The sequence below is a fragment of the Neopsephotus bourkii genome, unplaced genomic scaffold (assembly GCF_033783945.1).
Source record: "Neopsephotus bourkii isolate Nb327-2 ecotype Australia unplaced genomic scaffold, CSIRO-AGI_Nbou_v1 NB_887, whole genome shotgun sequence".
Classification (NCBI taxonomy): domain Eukaryota; kingdom Metazoa; phylum Chordata; class Aves; order Psittaciformes; family Psittacidae; genus Neopsephotus; species Neopsephotus bourkii.
In genome coordinates, this window is record NW_026901381.1 from 981,996 (window position 1) to 994,879 (window position 12,884).

Consider the following 12,884-nt stretch of genomic DNA (forward strand, 5'->3'; position numbering starts at 1 on the left):
GCACTCAGACATCCCTGTCCCTATCCCCAGAGCCACCACTACCTCGAGCTTATCTCCTTGTTACAGGAGCCTCCATCTCTGGAGTACCTAAGCACATTTTACATGGTATGAACAGAGGGAACAAAGTCGCCTATCCTCTCACTGGCAGCTTCAGAGAAGCTTGGGTTTGAGGGGACTGGAAATTCAGCTCTTCTTTCTTATCGATCAAGAGATTGCAGATCGAGGCTTTGAGGCAGGGTTGCTTATGCTGCTGCTCTTTATTTTGTGAACCAAAAGATGATGCCAGGATCCAGGCGGGTTAGTGTGCCTTTTATTCACGCTAAGTCATGGAGTTTAACATCTCTTGGTGTCTCCTTGTCTCCTGCTACAGATTGATTAGGTTCACTGCAGCAAATGGAGCACTTTTTGCTGTATGGATCACATATTCCCTCCCATTTTCCTTGGAGCAAATATAAAGAAACAGCAGTGCTTTGCTTGGGATATCCCAGCAGACAGGAAAGGTTGGCCTGTTAGTTCAGCTGGAGCAGATCTAGGTTCACAGATGCCACTACAGAGTTACATCAGGACGACAAAGACCAGATGCAATTCCATCATCTTTCTGCCATGCTTCCCCGTGCCTATATTTAAATGTACGTTTTCTGTGGGGATGGAGACTTGGCTTTGGAACACAGGCAGAATTCTGCTGCCCCACACGGTTTTAGCTTTGTGTTCATATGCACCGTGACAAAACCAACCCTGTGTGTGCGAGAGGGAGCGAGGAGGATGACATCAGGATTACAAGCAGTGTCAAAGGAGACAGACTTGCCTTTCACAGGCGCTATTTGCATGGGTAACACAGGCTCCAAAGGCTTCTATCGCCTCCTTCCTTTGCCAGCGCTGTGTGTTAAAGCATTAAACATATGGCTCCACTTAAAGCAGGGGCCTAGCTCCCTGTGCAGGGTGAGGATTTCCCCCCTCATCCTCTTGGGAAAGTTTGGTTTGGAGCGAGTATGAAGGGCGGACGGAATCTGATTAGTCAGCAGCGATGGCATCGCTGCGTATAATCCCATTCTCCCCACAAATGTCACACTGCTGGTTATTGGGAATGGCAGGAGGAGCAGCTGATCTAACAGACCAGGACACAAAGCTGAAGGAGCCACATACAAACCCATTCTGTGTTCCAATCAAGGAGGACAAAGCAGACGTGTTTGGTCAGGTGATGGAGGAGATCTTAGAGGCTAAAGATCAGGCTAAAGCTGCTTTTCAGTGTAGATGACACTCTGTAATGCCGTTAATTGGGCTAAAACATGAAACGGTGTGTTTCATGCTTGTGCTCAGAGCTGGATGGATTTGATTTAAAAATCATATAATCACATTAACTGTGTGCTGGTGAAAGATGCCCTCTCCTTTCACACAGCAGCAGAGGCAGGGCAAAGAGAGCTTCACCCCGTCGTGGTGTGCATCAGCCCAAAATGAGGAGTTTACCAAAACTCTGTGACCTCACCTTTCTTGCACATCTCTGCTGACACAGTGACGGTGTGCTGTCTTCTGCTTTTGCTTTTCTTATGTGTTATCTATAAGCTTATATTACAGGCGGCTCAGCAGGTATCCAGGTAATGGTTATTTCTCTCTGCACCCTGCGAGATGAACTGGATTTTGTCTGGTGACTCAAACCAAAAGGTATGATGTAGACACCTCATTTCTTGTTCCCCGAGGCATCAATTTGGGGTTTCTATAGAGTTATATAGGATCTGAGTGGAGGTTGCTCTGATGTCCTTATCCATTCCCCCAGTGTGAGGCTCAGAGAAAGCTGCAAGATGTGACCATTACCGTAACAAATCAAATGTGCTTCCACAAGCAAGCCACTGAAGGTACAAAAGGCCCTCACCTCCCCCCTTCCTCCTCCTTTTCTTCCTCTCTTCCCAGTCTTGGTTTCTCTCCCCTGAAAGATGCTACAGGGCTTTGTGTTTAATTAAGACACATTGTCCAACCAATTGGGAAGCAGGAAATAGCAGGAGATGTTTTACAAATAGAAACAATTCTTGTTCATTATCCCTTAATTGAGGCAACAAAAAGGTGCTGGAAAACATCCATCAGATGCACATTCATGTACATCATCAGAGAGGATTGGATTTAGGAACTCACAAAAGCGACGGCGAATGTTCCAATCAAGAGTTATACAGACAACAGGGAAAACAAAGAATCGGAGACACAAATACATCAGAATTAGCCCAATTACAGATTATATGTTTCTGGAAAACACATTCCCTGGCTCTCTTCCAGCATTTTCTTATTTCACACTCCTTTTCTCTCATTCCTAGCTGTGGTAGGGAAGTCAATGTTACTTCTGTCTCCTTTGGCCCTTGAGCTTGCAAGGGGAAGCTGTGGCTCTGGAGGGTGTTAGAGAAGCACGTAGTGAAGACACAAGTGCCAACCTGCAGACTATCACCCCACGTTGAACTCGGGGTGCTCTGAGCACAACTTTGCCACCCTTGTTCCTTCCCATTCTGAAGTTCAGCTGCTCTGTTAAGCCACTGTTCTTGAGCACAAGAGATAAATAACATGAGGGAGCCTGCTGAGGGGAAGATTTTGAGGCCAGGAAAATCCTGTTACCCATTTAAGCATACATTTTAAAGCTTGCCTTCTCCTTTAAAGCTTCAGGCCTTTTCCTGAGCTCATTTACACTCTGACACTATGCAGTGTCAGCCTTTATTCCCACAGGTCTGCTAGACCCAAGTTCTTCGGCTTGTCATTTCTTAAAAGGTGCTTTGAGTTTTAAATGAGGGACAGAATATGCCAAGGACCCTCCAGATACCTCCTGAAATGTGAGTGTTCCTCACTGCTTCCTGGAATGAAAGCCATCACCAGGACAAATGGCATCACACCTCATTGGACTGGAGTAATAGACCCAAAACATGACAGGGTACTGCTAAAACTGCTCCTGATCAGTACCCACGGCTGTCGAGCTAATTATTCTCGCTGCCTTGACATAGATACTTAGATAGTCTCCAGGGTACCTGAGCATTTCACAACCTAATAGAGTTCTCTTCACACATTCCTGAGAGACACCTATCCACCATCACCGCCTCCTCTCCTTCCCACTGGGATGACTGAAGGAGGCGGTGGCTTGGCAGCCAGTTCCAATACTGGGGAACATCATGGTGTTTCCCCTTGAGTAGCACACATCTCATTAACTGTATCTATTGCAGCATTAGACGTGGAATTCAAGCTCCCATCACTGATGGAAGGAAGAACCAGAGGTGAATTCTGCTCATCTGAAGAATGGTGGGGAGCTCTGTGTGAGCTAAATCCCTCTAGGAAAGGGGAGCCGTGGGATAAGCATCCCAAGCTGGACCATCCTACAGGAAATCATGTGCAGCAGCAAAGCATCCCCTCAGCAGCCTAGGAATAGCTTGGAAGACATGAAACCAAACCTGAATGCATCCTTGGGACACCCTACTTGAATCCAAAGGGAGTTTGGGCAGGAGCAGGAAGCCTAGCAGTCTGTTGCTCAGCTCTCAAGGAGACTGTACAATACCCAGGTGAGGTTTTCCTGTGGGAAGGCTGGGGCAGGATATGGTTCTGTGTCCTGTTTTAGCTCAGTGGCTCTGTCTTTGCCTTCAGTGAAAAATTCCCCCACGATTTTCCCTTGTGCTTCCTCCAGCAGCTGCTATTCCCGCGTCGTTTTCCCTGCCTTGTTTTGAAATTCCCACTGTGGACTATGGGAAACACTTGCGTTGTAGCTGGCATTTGTTGGCTTTCTTTAGGTGGCTCAGGGCTGCAGGCATTCCTCATTATTTTTTTATTAGCCAATTTGAACACTCATTTAGCTCCACAAAGCGTGTGATGGGTTTTAACTGTTCCTTCAGAGGCGTTTGGGCAGAGCCTGTCCTTGGTCCTCAGGAATAACGCAGGATCCCACACAGCGCATATGAGAGGCTATAGCTGATGGGACAAGATTGATCAATCTGGGCTCATTTTATGCCAATGGCAAGGGTGAGGCCTCGTTTTGTTTGGTCTCTTGCTTACCTTACATCAGAGGAATCCTGTGTTTGGGCACCCAGCTCCTGAGCACTGCTCAGGACCTGCTTCTCAGGTGTGCTGAGAACTCAGAACTGGACTGGACAGACCATAGATCTTTTCCATTCAAACACCAGACCAAAGCAGGGAGGTAATAACGGGATAGATGGTGGGAAACAATCTGGTCCTGTCATTCTCAGGTTGTAAGGCCAAATAAATAAGCCATATCCCAGGGATGTATAGTCATGATGTGATACACCACACCAGGTAGGGAGAGATGGATGCCTGGGTTCTTTCAGCCCTGCTGGAAGGCTCTGGATGCGTTGCTGGGGTGGCAAAGGATGGAGCATCCTCACTGAGGCTGTCCAAGCTGCGTGGCTGCTGTAGACAAATACGAACCTTTGGTCTCCTGGCCTATTAGTCCGTCAGTTTGCTCAAGCACTAAATCCACTTGCACACAAAAAGGTACATTCTGCTGCTTTTTCAAGTGTCTGGGATTCTATTGTGTACAAATTTACAAATGAACTGCTTGAGTGTTGACTAATGCTGCAGCCTGCAGTCAAGGTGAGAGCCCATTTATTTATAGGCTCTTCAAGGACAAGAAGACGCTGTATTTGTACAGTCATCCAGTGGGTGCAGAGCACACAGCCTAACAAACAGTTACGTGTCTCAGCCACGTTTCAGAGGAGGGACCCTGGAGGAAAACACATAGCTTAGCCCGCATCTCCTGGCAGGAAGGTTGTGCTGTGCCGTTGGCTTTTGACTGTGGCAGAGCTGCAAATGTAGAAGGAAAGATGCCTTCCCTAACCATCAGGTTGATTGGATGTGTGTCCAGGAGGGTACTCGGGGCATCTAAGCAGTGCCAGCAGCAGTGTGTGTGCAGCACCTATTCATTCAAATGAGGCTGTGTGTTTGCAATCGATGGGGCTGTCTAATCCTTGGATGCTGGTGAGCTCCCTTTTGCTATTTCCCGCTGATATTTACTTCAAAGGTGAATGACCACACAGATCACCATAATAACAAGAGCTCCCTAAAAAGAACTAATGAAACTCTGAGTGTGTTTTACCCTGAGATCTCACGGTGCTTAACAAAGGAAAGGCACCATCGCTTCTTTTTATATGGGGGCAGAAAGAGGTGAAATGATTTATTTATCTAAACTCACGCAGCGAATCGGTGGTAAAGCAGGGAGCTGGACCTTTCCAGCTGTGCTTTGAGGCTTCCTATAATGCCCATTGGAACAGTCCTAAAACATTTACCCTTTGAGAATGCCTCCTGCTCCTGCTGCTCTATGCAGAAATGAACCCTGTGAAGGAAAGTTCAGCTTTGCAGTGGCCGGGGCTAGAGCAAGCAAAGAGCAGAGATCTGGTGTCTCAAAGCACATCGACTTAAATTCATGGTCAAAGAGGTAGAAGGGCACACAGAAAGGGCATGCAGGAAACCGGAATGGGAGAATATGAGATGCCTGGTGGATCTGGCCTGTGTTTAGAGGAGCTTGTGTTGGTTTGCCCTATGGACAACATGGGAGTTGGAGGAAAGGGTTTCTGCTCAGGCATCTGAGCAAAGAGCCTTTCTGCCTTGTCTATGGATTCTTCTGCATTCACAGTGCACAGCATCACTGTCATTAAGGCTACAGGAAAACAGCACATCAGGGCACATCCAGAGGACAGAGATTGCTGAACCGCTTGTGCTGAGCTGAGCAAAGGTGTGTAACAAAGCCCAGTGGGATGTGGTCCATGTGGCCTCTCAGCATGTTCATCAAATGCTTGCTCTTTGGAGCAGGGTTGGAGGCTCTGCCCAAGCATCCAGTCTATGGGAAAGCATGATCCTGTAGGATATCTGCCTGCACTGCCCTTTGGCTGCAATGAGTGGTGCGGGTTTGGGTGGGTGGAAGCTCTGAGAGGGCTGTGGGCAGAGGAAAGGCCAGAAGTCCCCATTGCTTTGCATTGCTTGGTGAGGGTGAGCACAGATAGGTGCTACAGGTCCTTCCTACCTGGAGTACTGCTACCTCAGCAGCCCAGCAGACATCATGTACCTGGGGTATTTACCCTGTATATCTGATCACTGCCAAGTGTTTAATTATGCAGGAGAAGATACCACTCAGACTGAGATGTCTTGGCTTCATTAGAGAAGCTGCAGAAATCACTGTGCTCTACCCTTGGGCTCTGTGAAGGAAAATGCTGCTGATGGAGTCAACTGAATCCAGAGGGGACAGAAAGCCATTGAGCCCCAGGTTAGCAGAGAATTGTGAGGCAACCATGCCCATCAGTGTAACCAAGCTCCCAGGCAGTTTAAACGGGTGCTATAAGCTGATTGCAGAACGTTTTCCCTGCAGCCCAGGGCTCTTGCTCCACATCCCCACAAATTCCATTCACAGGGATGAATTTGCTGTTCATTAACAACAAATAATATCTCTCAATCCGTCTCGGGTAAGTGCCATTGTGGAATTGTTCTTTCACTTCCATTTTACAGGGATCCCTGTGATAAATTTAACTTGTAAAGGGTGATTAAGGCACTTCATTATGTTTTAATGTGTCTTTAGGCCTATGTCTAATAGTTTTGCTCATTGTGGATCTCTCTGGGAATAGTTGGCTGCCACAGCCCAGAAAACAAGCCTGTGCATGGGGCACAATGGGGCACCTCATTGACCTGGACAGCACTAGCGGCCCCTGCTTGATGGTGTGGAATATAGGGAAGTCCAGAACACTGCCTCCATTGCTGGAGGTCAGCATCTACCCCAATGGGGTTATCATGGGAGGAAACAGGTTGGTACTTTCTTCCCCTCACTTCTCAGCTTATCAGTCTCAAAGCATGGGGATGCAGGTGACAGCGAGGTCACAAGCAATTTGGGCCACACAGAACCTTGAATTCACCACCAGATTTGGGTATTCTCTCTAACAAGTTGCTCCTCAGAGCCTGGAATGGGTGAGGACAGTCAGTGAGGGGGTATTCGCACCCTGAACAGCAACCCAGAAAGCCTCCATCCCACACTGCTACGCCCTGAAGATGGCTGATTCCCCTTTTGTGCTTTGCTCAGCTGAAAACTTCATCCAGGCGCACGTGGGAGCAGAAGTGCCCTGGTTTGGGAAGGCAGGCAATTATTTCCTGCCTCAAGGGAGAAAGTTCACGCTGCGCTGTGCTTTGTGCTTCCTCCAGAGCAGAGCTCCTCTGATCGCTCCCAGCCTTTCTCAGCTGTTTGTCAGTCACCAGCTCTCTTCATGGACTATATAAGGAGCCCAAGTACCTCATTAAGATGTTTCCAATTGCTCTCTGCAGCCACGTGCGTGGCAATGCAGAGTGTAAAACCTAAATTAGACGCTGTAAAAGGCTCTCAGGAAGATGTCCATGGTTTAAGCGTTCTGCCTACATGGGAGGGAGCATGCCTGAACCCACTAAAGGCTTCTGCCCCATCATCTCCTTTGCCTTTCTCTTCCACTGCCACCCAGTGCCTGTTTTTTGTGGGTGGGCATTGGGACATCATAAGGTAATGCAAAATAGGAAGCTGATTTTGTTCTTCTTGCTCTCTCATGTAGCATTTCCACTACGTACCTCAATGACTCTATTTTCAGGTGCCTTTCATCTCTTTTAGAATTCTGAAGACCCATTGATAAAACTTTTTGCATGATATTATGGCAGGGAGTTGGAATTAGATGATCTTAAGGTTCTTTTCCAACCCAAACCATTCTGTGATTCTATGATTATGAGAAATTCTAGATGCGCCATCTTCTTTCCATATCTGCTACTTCTTGTGAGCACCAGACGAAGACTGAGCATGTTACTACAGATAACAGCACTGGGAATGAAGTGTTTAGCAGGGGAAATCTCTCCCATCCCTTCATGCATAGATGTAGTAGCGAGGGGTACAGTCCTTAACACAGGCAGACAAGACCTGTGTCCTGCGGCAAGGCTAGCGTTGTGCTGATTCCTGGCACTTTGAGATAGCTGCAGCAGCCTTCCTCCCTCCCTGCATTCAACTGCTGTGCGGTGTTGCCACATAAAGAGGGACATCCTGGGTACGCAGCAATGGATGGATGCGCAGCAATGGATGGATGCGCAGCAACGGATGGATGCGCTTCATAGATGGGCCATGCCATGCGCCATTCCTTCAGGATGATGAGCTGCTCAGTGGCCCATGTGTTAGTCCCTGGGACACGCACTTTTGTGCTGTCTGAGAAGAGCAGGGCAGTTGGTGCAGTCCCAGAGAGTGCCCTTCTGGTCTGGTTAGAGCCTGTGAGCATCAAACGCTCTCATTCATTTATCGGAGGGTGATAAACAGCCTGGGAAATGCCTGCTTCACACAGGTCACATTCTTGCTCTTTTCTCAATGTGACATCTTTAAAAGCATATCTGCTAATGTCACAAGAGACCCGGAGGAAATCCTAGCCTGGCCAGCCTGGCACTGGGTTTCCTGAAAGAGAAAATGCTCAGGTTGCTTTCCACAGGGCTGTTTCTGCAGAAAATGAGGGATTTAAATACTCTTCTTCCCTAAAAGAAAACAATCTGCCCAGTCTGGGACAAAGCTCTGCTCTTTAGACATGGCATAATGCATCGGTGATCACATTTTGATCACATCACTTTGCCATGTTTCTGTGACTGGCAGAGCTGAGACTATGGATCAGGCAAAGGGCCACAGTGCTTGCCATGCTGTTAGTTATCTTTAGGGTGGGAAGGAGAAAGTCATTCCTGTAACAGAATGGGAAGAAATCTATTTGATTCAGAACAAGGTGCTCACTGTCCGAAGAGCATCTCCTTGAGCTGTCCCCAGGCTCTCTGCCTTCCCATGGGAGTCAAACTCCCTTTAAAGACCCTCTGATAAAGGGGAAACCTCATTCCTAGTGCTGACATTTAAGGAACACCATATGCTCCTCAGTGACCTCAGACTGTTTCCTACGTTGTTTTCCCTTTTTTTCCCATAGAATACCAGAAGCCCTTGCAATTCCCATGAGCCAAGCTCACCAAGGCCGGATGGAAGCACTGGGAGCCACACAGATGCCATGATGGGATAAATTCTGCGGTGCAGTGATTTTGCAGGGATCTGCAGGTTGTCCCTTGAAGAGGAGGCAGAAGCAAAGGCCCCGATGTCCTCAGCTCCGGTGCTGTGCAAAGCCTTTGTGCCATGATCGGAGCTCTGCAGCTGCTCCAGCATTAGCTTGCAGCAGAGCCGCTCAATGGGTACGTGTGTGATCATACAGAGCCCACCTGGGCTGGCGCACGCTTCCATGCACACGGTGACCTTGGGCAGGGCTCGCTCCGAGGTTCCCATGCAGCTGCTGCTTTGCATTGCGAGCCATATGGCCGGCACCATAAACACTGCCTCTAATTGTAGCTCTCAACCTGCCAAAGTCCAAACCAGGGAGAGTGATGGGGACAGAAGCTGAGGGTGGGGACAAAACTCATAAATAAATCAGAGATTTGCCTGAAAAAGACCCAGGAAGGAGGAAAAAAGCAAAGGAAGGAAGTCCTGCAAGGCAGAAGTGTTCATTACTCTGGTAAAAATCACCTTCTTTGACCTCAGGCACCTGAATCAGCTTTTTCCAAGTCCATATTTTACAGTAATGAAAGTGAGGAGGCATCAGGTGTGTGGGAAATGACAGCAAATTTGTGTCTAAAATAGCAGGGACGTCCCTTCTAATGGAGGGCTGGAGAGAACATGTTCCTAATCAAACTGCTGATGCTGACCTTGTTTCTGGAACCTGTTGCTTTTCAGTAAAGTGGGGTTATGCGTTATGGGAATTTAGAAGGTTCAGAAGGGCTGAAGGCAATGGTTTCGAATACATGGCTTGGTTTTATTAGCAGAGCATGGTCTTGTTCCTCCCTTGCTTGACTGTTGTGCCAGTCTGTCCCTGGGCAAAGCTGATGCTAAGTAACTACCAGGTCAAAATGGAGATGCTTTTCACCTATTGTTGTGGCTGCCCCATCCCTGGCAGTGTTCAAGGCCAGGTTGGACAGGGCTTGGAGCAAGCTACCCTAGTGGAAAGTGTTCCTGCCCATGGTAGGAGGCTGGAGCTGGATGAGCTTTAAGGTCCTTTTCAGCACAAACCAACCTGGGATTCACCCCACCAGATGCAGGCATGTCATTTTATTCAGGGAGGACCTTCCAACCAGCAATTCATAGGCATTCAGTGGGGTCCCCCAGGGTCTCAATTAGCTCCTTCATCTCAGAGGGGACAGCCACAGCATTCCGCAGAGCTGGAAGACCCCAGGGATCAAAGGTTTTGGTTCAGCAAGGTCGGGAGAGGAGATATCCATGGACACTGCATGCTTTTCCATCAACGTCTCCTTGCACAGCTCCAAAAGGAAAGCTCAGATCAAAGCCAGGATAACCCAAAAAGTGATGGGAGCAGCCCTGGGAGCTTTGTTTTGCAAGGTTAGGTCACTCACCTCCCTCTAATGCACCCAGGGACAGAGGGCATCCTGGTTATCCGCTTTGCCTTGGGGCCCCTGGAACTTCGCAGCATGAAGAAACCCACATTCCAGTTCTTTCAAAGAGAACTGTAATTACAAATCAAGGAGGAAAAGCTCTATCAGGAACCAGCAAACCAGCAGAATAGGTAGACACCTCTGCCTCTAATTTATGTGAGCTTAGAACTCGTACCAAGATTGGCTTAATTACCTGGGAACAATGTATTTCTCCTGGATTGCAGATCAGCTTGTTAGTGATACACTTCCCTTTACTTCCAGTTGAAACTGGTAATACATCCCTCACTCAAAACATTGTCTCCCAGTCACCATGGTTACTGCCAGGTTTTCCACAAGGACCCAGCATATTCATCTGTCAAGTATGCTAATGGAGAACGGACCCTGTCACACAAAGGAGCAGGCTATTCAAACATACACTTGCCAAATAATTGTACATGTCAAAAGAATGATGCTTGTTATTTGCCTAATATTATCCCCCAGAAGTGGGAAATAGTTCAGCTCTCAATGCAGAATGGCTTGCCCTTATCAAATAGGCAATTTGCTGATAATTTAGACTATTAGAGATCTTGGGGTGGGGAGACAAAGAGGGGGGTGGTGGTGGTGAATGCAAGTGGCCTTTTATAATTGCACTGAAAGCAAAATGGGACATAAAGTGCCCCAGTGGTGCAGTGACGAGGAGCATCACGGGGAGCACTGGGGGCCTAGGTGAGGGGCTGCTCACAGGCTGCCCTCTCCCCTCGGCCAGGTAGCTGCTGGTGGGTGGTTAATGGTAATTGAGCAGGAGCACTTTCCTCTGCTGTGGTTTTTTTATTGCTATTTATCTTCATGATGGGCCAATTTCCAATTTGTCTATTGCGGTAATTAAGCCAAAGAAAAATGTTACCGTAGGATTCCGCCAAGTTCCTGATGTTAGCAGCTGGAGTTGTCGAGCCTGCACTGAAATACCTGTGGCCAAGGCTATGGAGGGTCCTTTTCTCTCAGTTTGGGGCATTTAAAGGCTCTTCCCATTCAGAGCAGGGGCTGTGGCTGTCATCCACAGGCAAATGTCTAGCAGAGAGGTGAGATCACAGACCACGCACCACCTGTGCCATACAGGGGAGGACAATCCTGGAGCACAGTTCTCTCCAGGTGAAGAACTAATGAATGTCTCTAAGCTGAGACTCTCAGTCTAAGCTGTAAAAGTGGCAAATGCTCAGACACCTCTGTTTCTTTGAATGGGATGGGCAAAACCCCTCTCAATATCATCTCAGGGCAGGTGGGCTTTCAAGTATTATTGTTTCTCCCTTGTATTGTTCTGTAAGGAAACAAGAGAGGCCACAGAAATGATTTCTTCCTCTCCCAACCCTTTTTCTACTCTTCCTCCACAAAGATCGGATCAATGCTGCAAAGAGCAGCGCTGCTGATGGAAGTTTGGGATGGTGCAGCACCATCACATCCTCATTATGTGACATTACTCCATCCCTGGCAGTGTTCAAGGCCAGGTTGGATGGGGCTTGGAGCACGCTGCTCTAGTGGAAGGTGTGCCCGTCCGTGGCAAGGGGTTGGAACTGGGTGAGCTTTAAGGTCCCTCCAACCCAAACCTGTCTGGGATTCCATGACTATTTGCTGGATGTGACTGAGTTGATTGTCTTCAGTTTTGGATTCAGATTGCTGAGCCCCCCTGTGCTTGCTGTAAGAGTGAAATGCAGTTTATTTGCCTTGGGGAGGATGGAGAGACCTCCCTCCTGACTGCAATACCGAGTTCTGTTTGCCCTGGAAAAGCAAGGCCTTAAAATGCACATGGGAGAGGCAATGTAACGTATGGTCAGGAAGTCGAGTTTAAGGGGTGACTAGTAAATATTGTGTGGGATGAGGACCGAGAGGGGTTGTAGTTTGCTCTCTCACAGTGTTTCTTGTGAACATTGTAAACCAAATGCTATCCTTATAATGAGCAGAAAACAGAGGCAGAAATAAACAACAACCAGCAAACGACCTAATCGGCTATTAAAATATTTCCAAGCAGTGGAATGAATACAATTCCCACCTCAGAACTTAATTTGCCTCTGTACAAAATTAACATAGATAAATAAATTAAAGGAAAAAACAACCTCATCCAAACTGCTTCCTAATAAAATGTGATCATAGCAATAATAAGCTGCTTCAGTGCGTGAATTTGGTTGTATTAATTCACCCCTGGTGTAATTGACAGCTCTCAGCCTTCAGCTTTCCGCTGAACAGCGTACTACGGCTGAGTTATTATACCTGGCACTTCAGACTCTTCCACATCTCATTGCCTAATTGTGTTCTCTTCTAGTAGGTGAGTGTTAAACTCAGACATTAAAGGATCTCTGCCAATTACCTGAAGCTCAACATTTGATCTGTCTGAAAATCTCAGCGCTCCTTGGGGGACTGCTCCTCTGTCTGCATCCTGAGTGCTGCCTCCTCCACTTGCTTAGCGCAGTGTGAAGCGTGAGTAACCCTACTCCTGG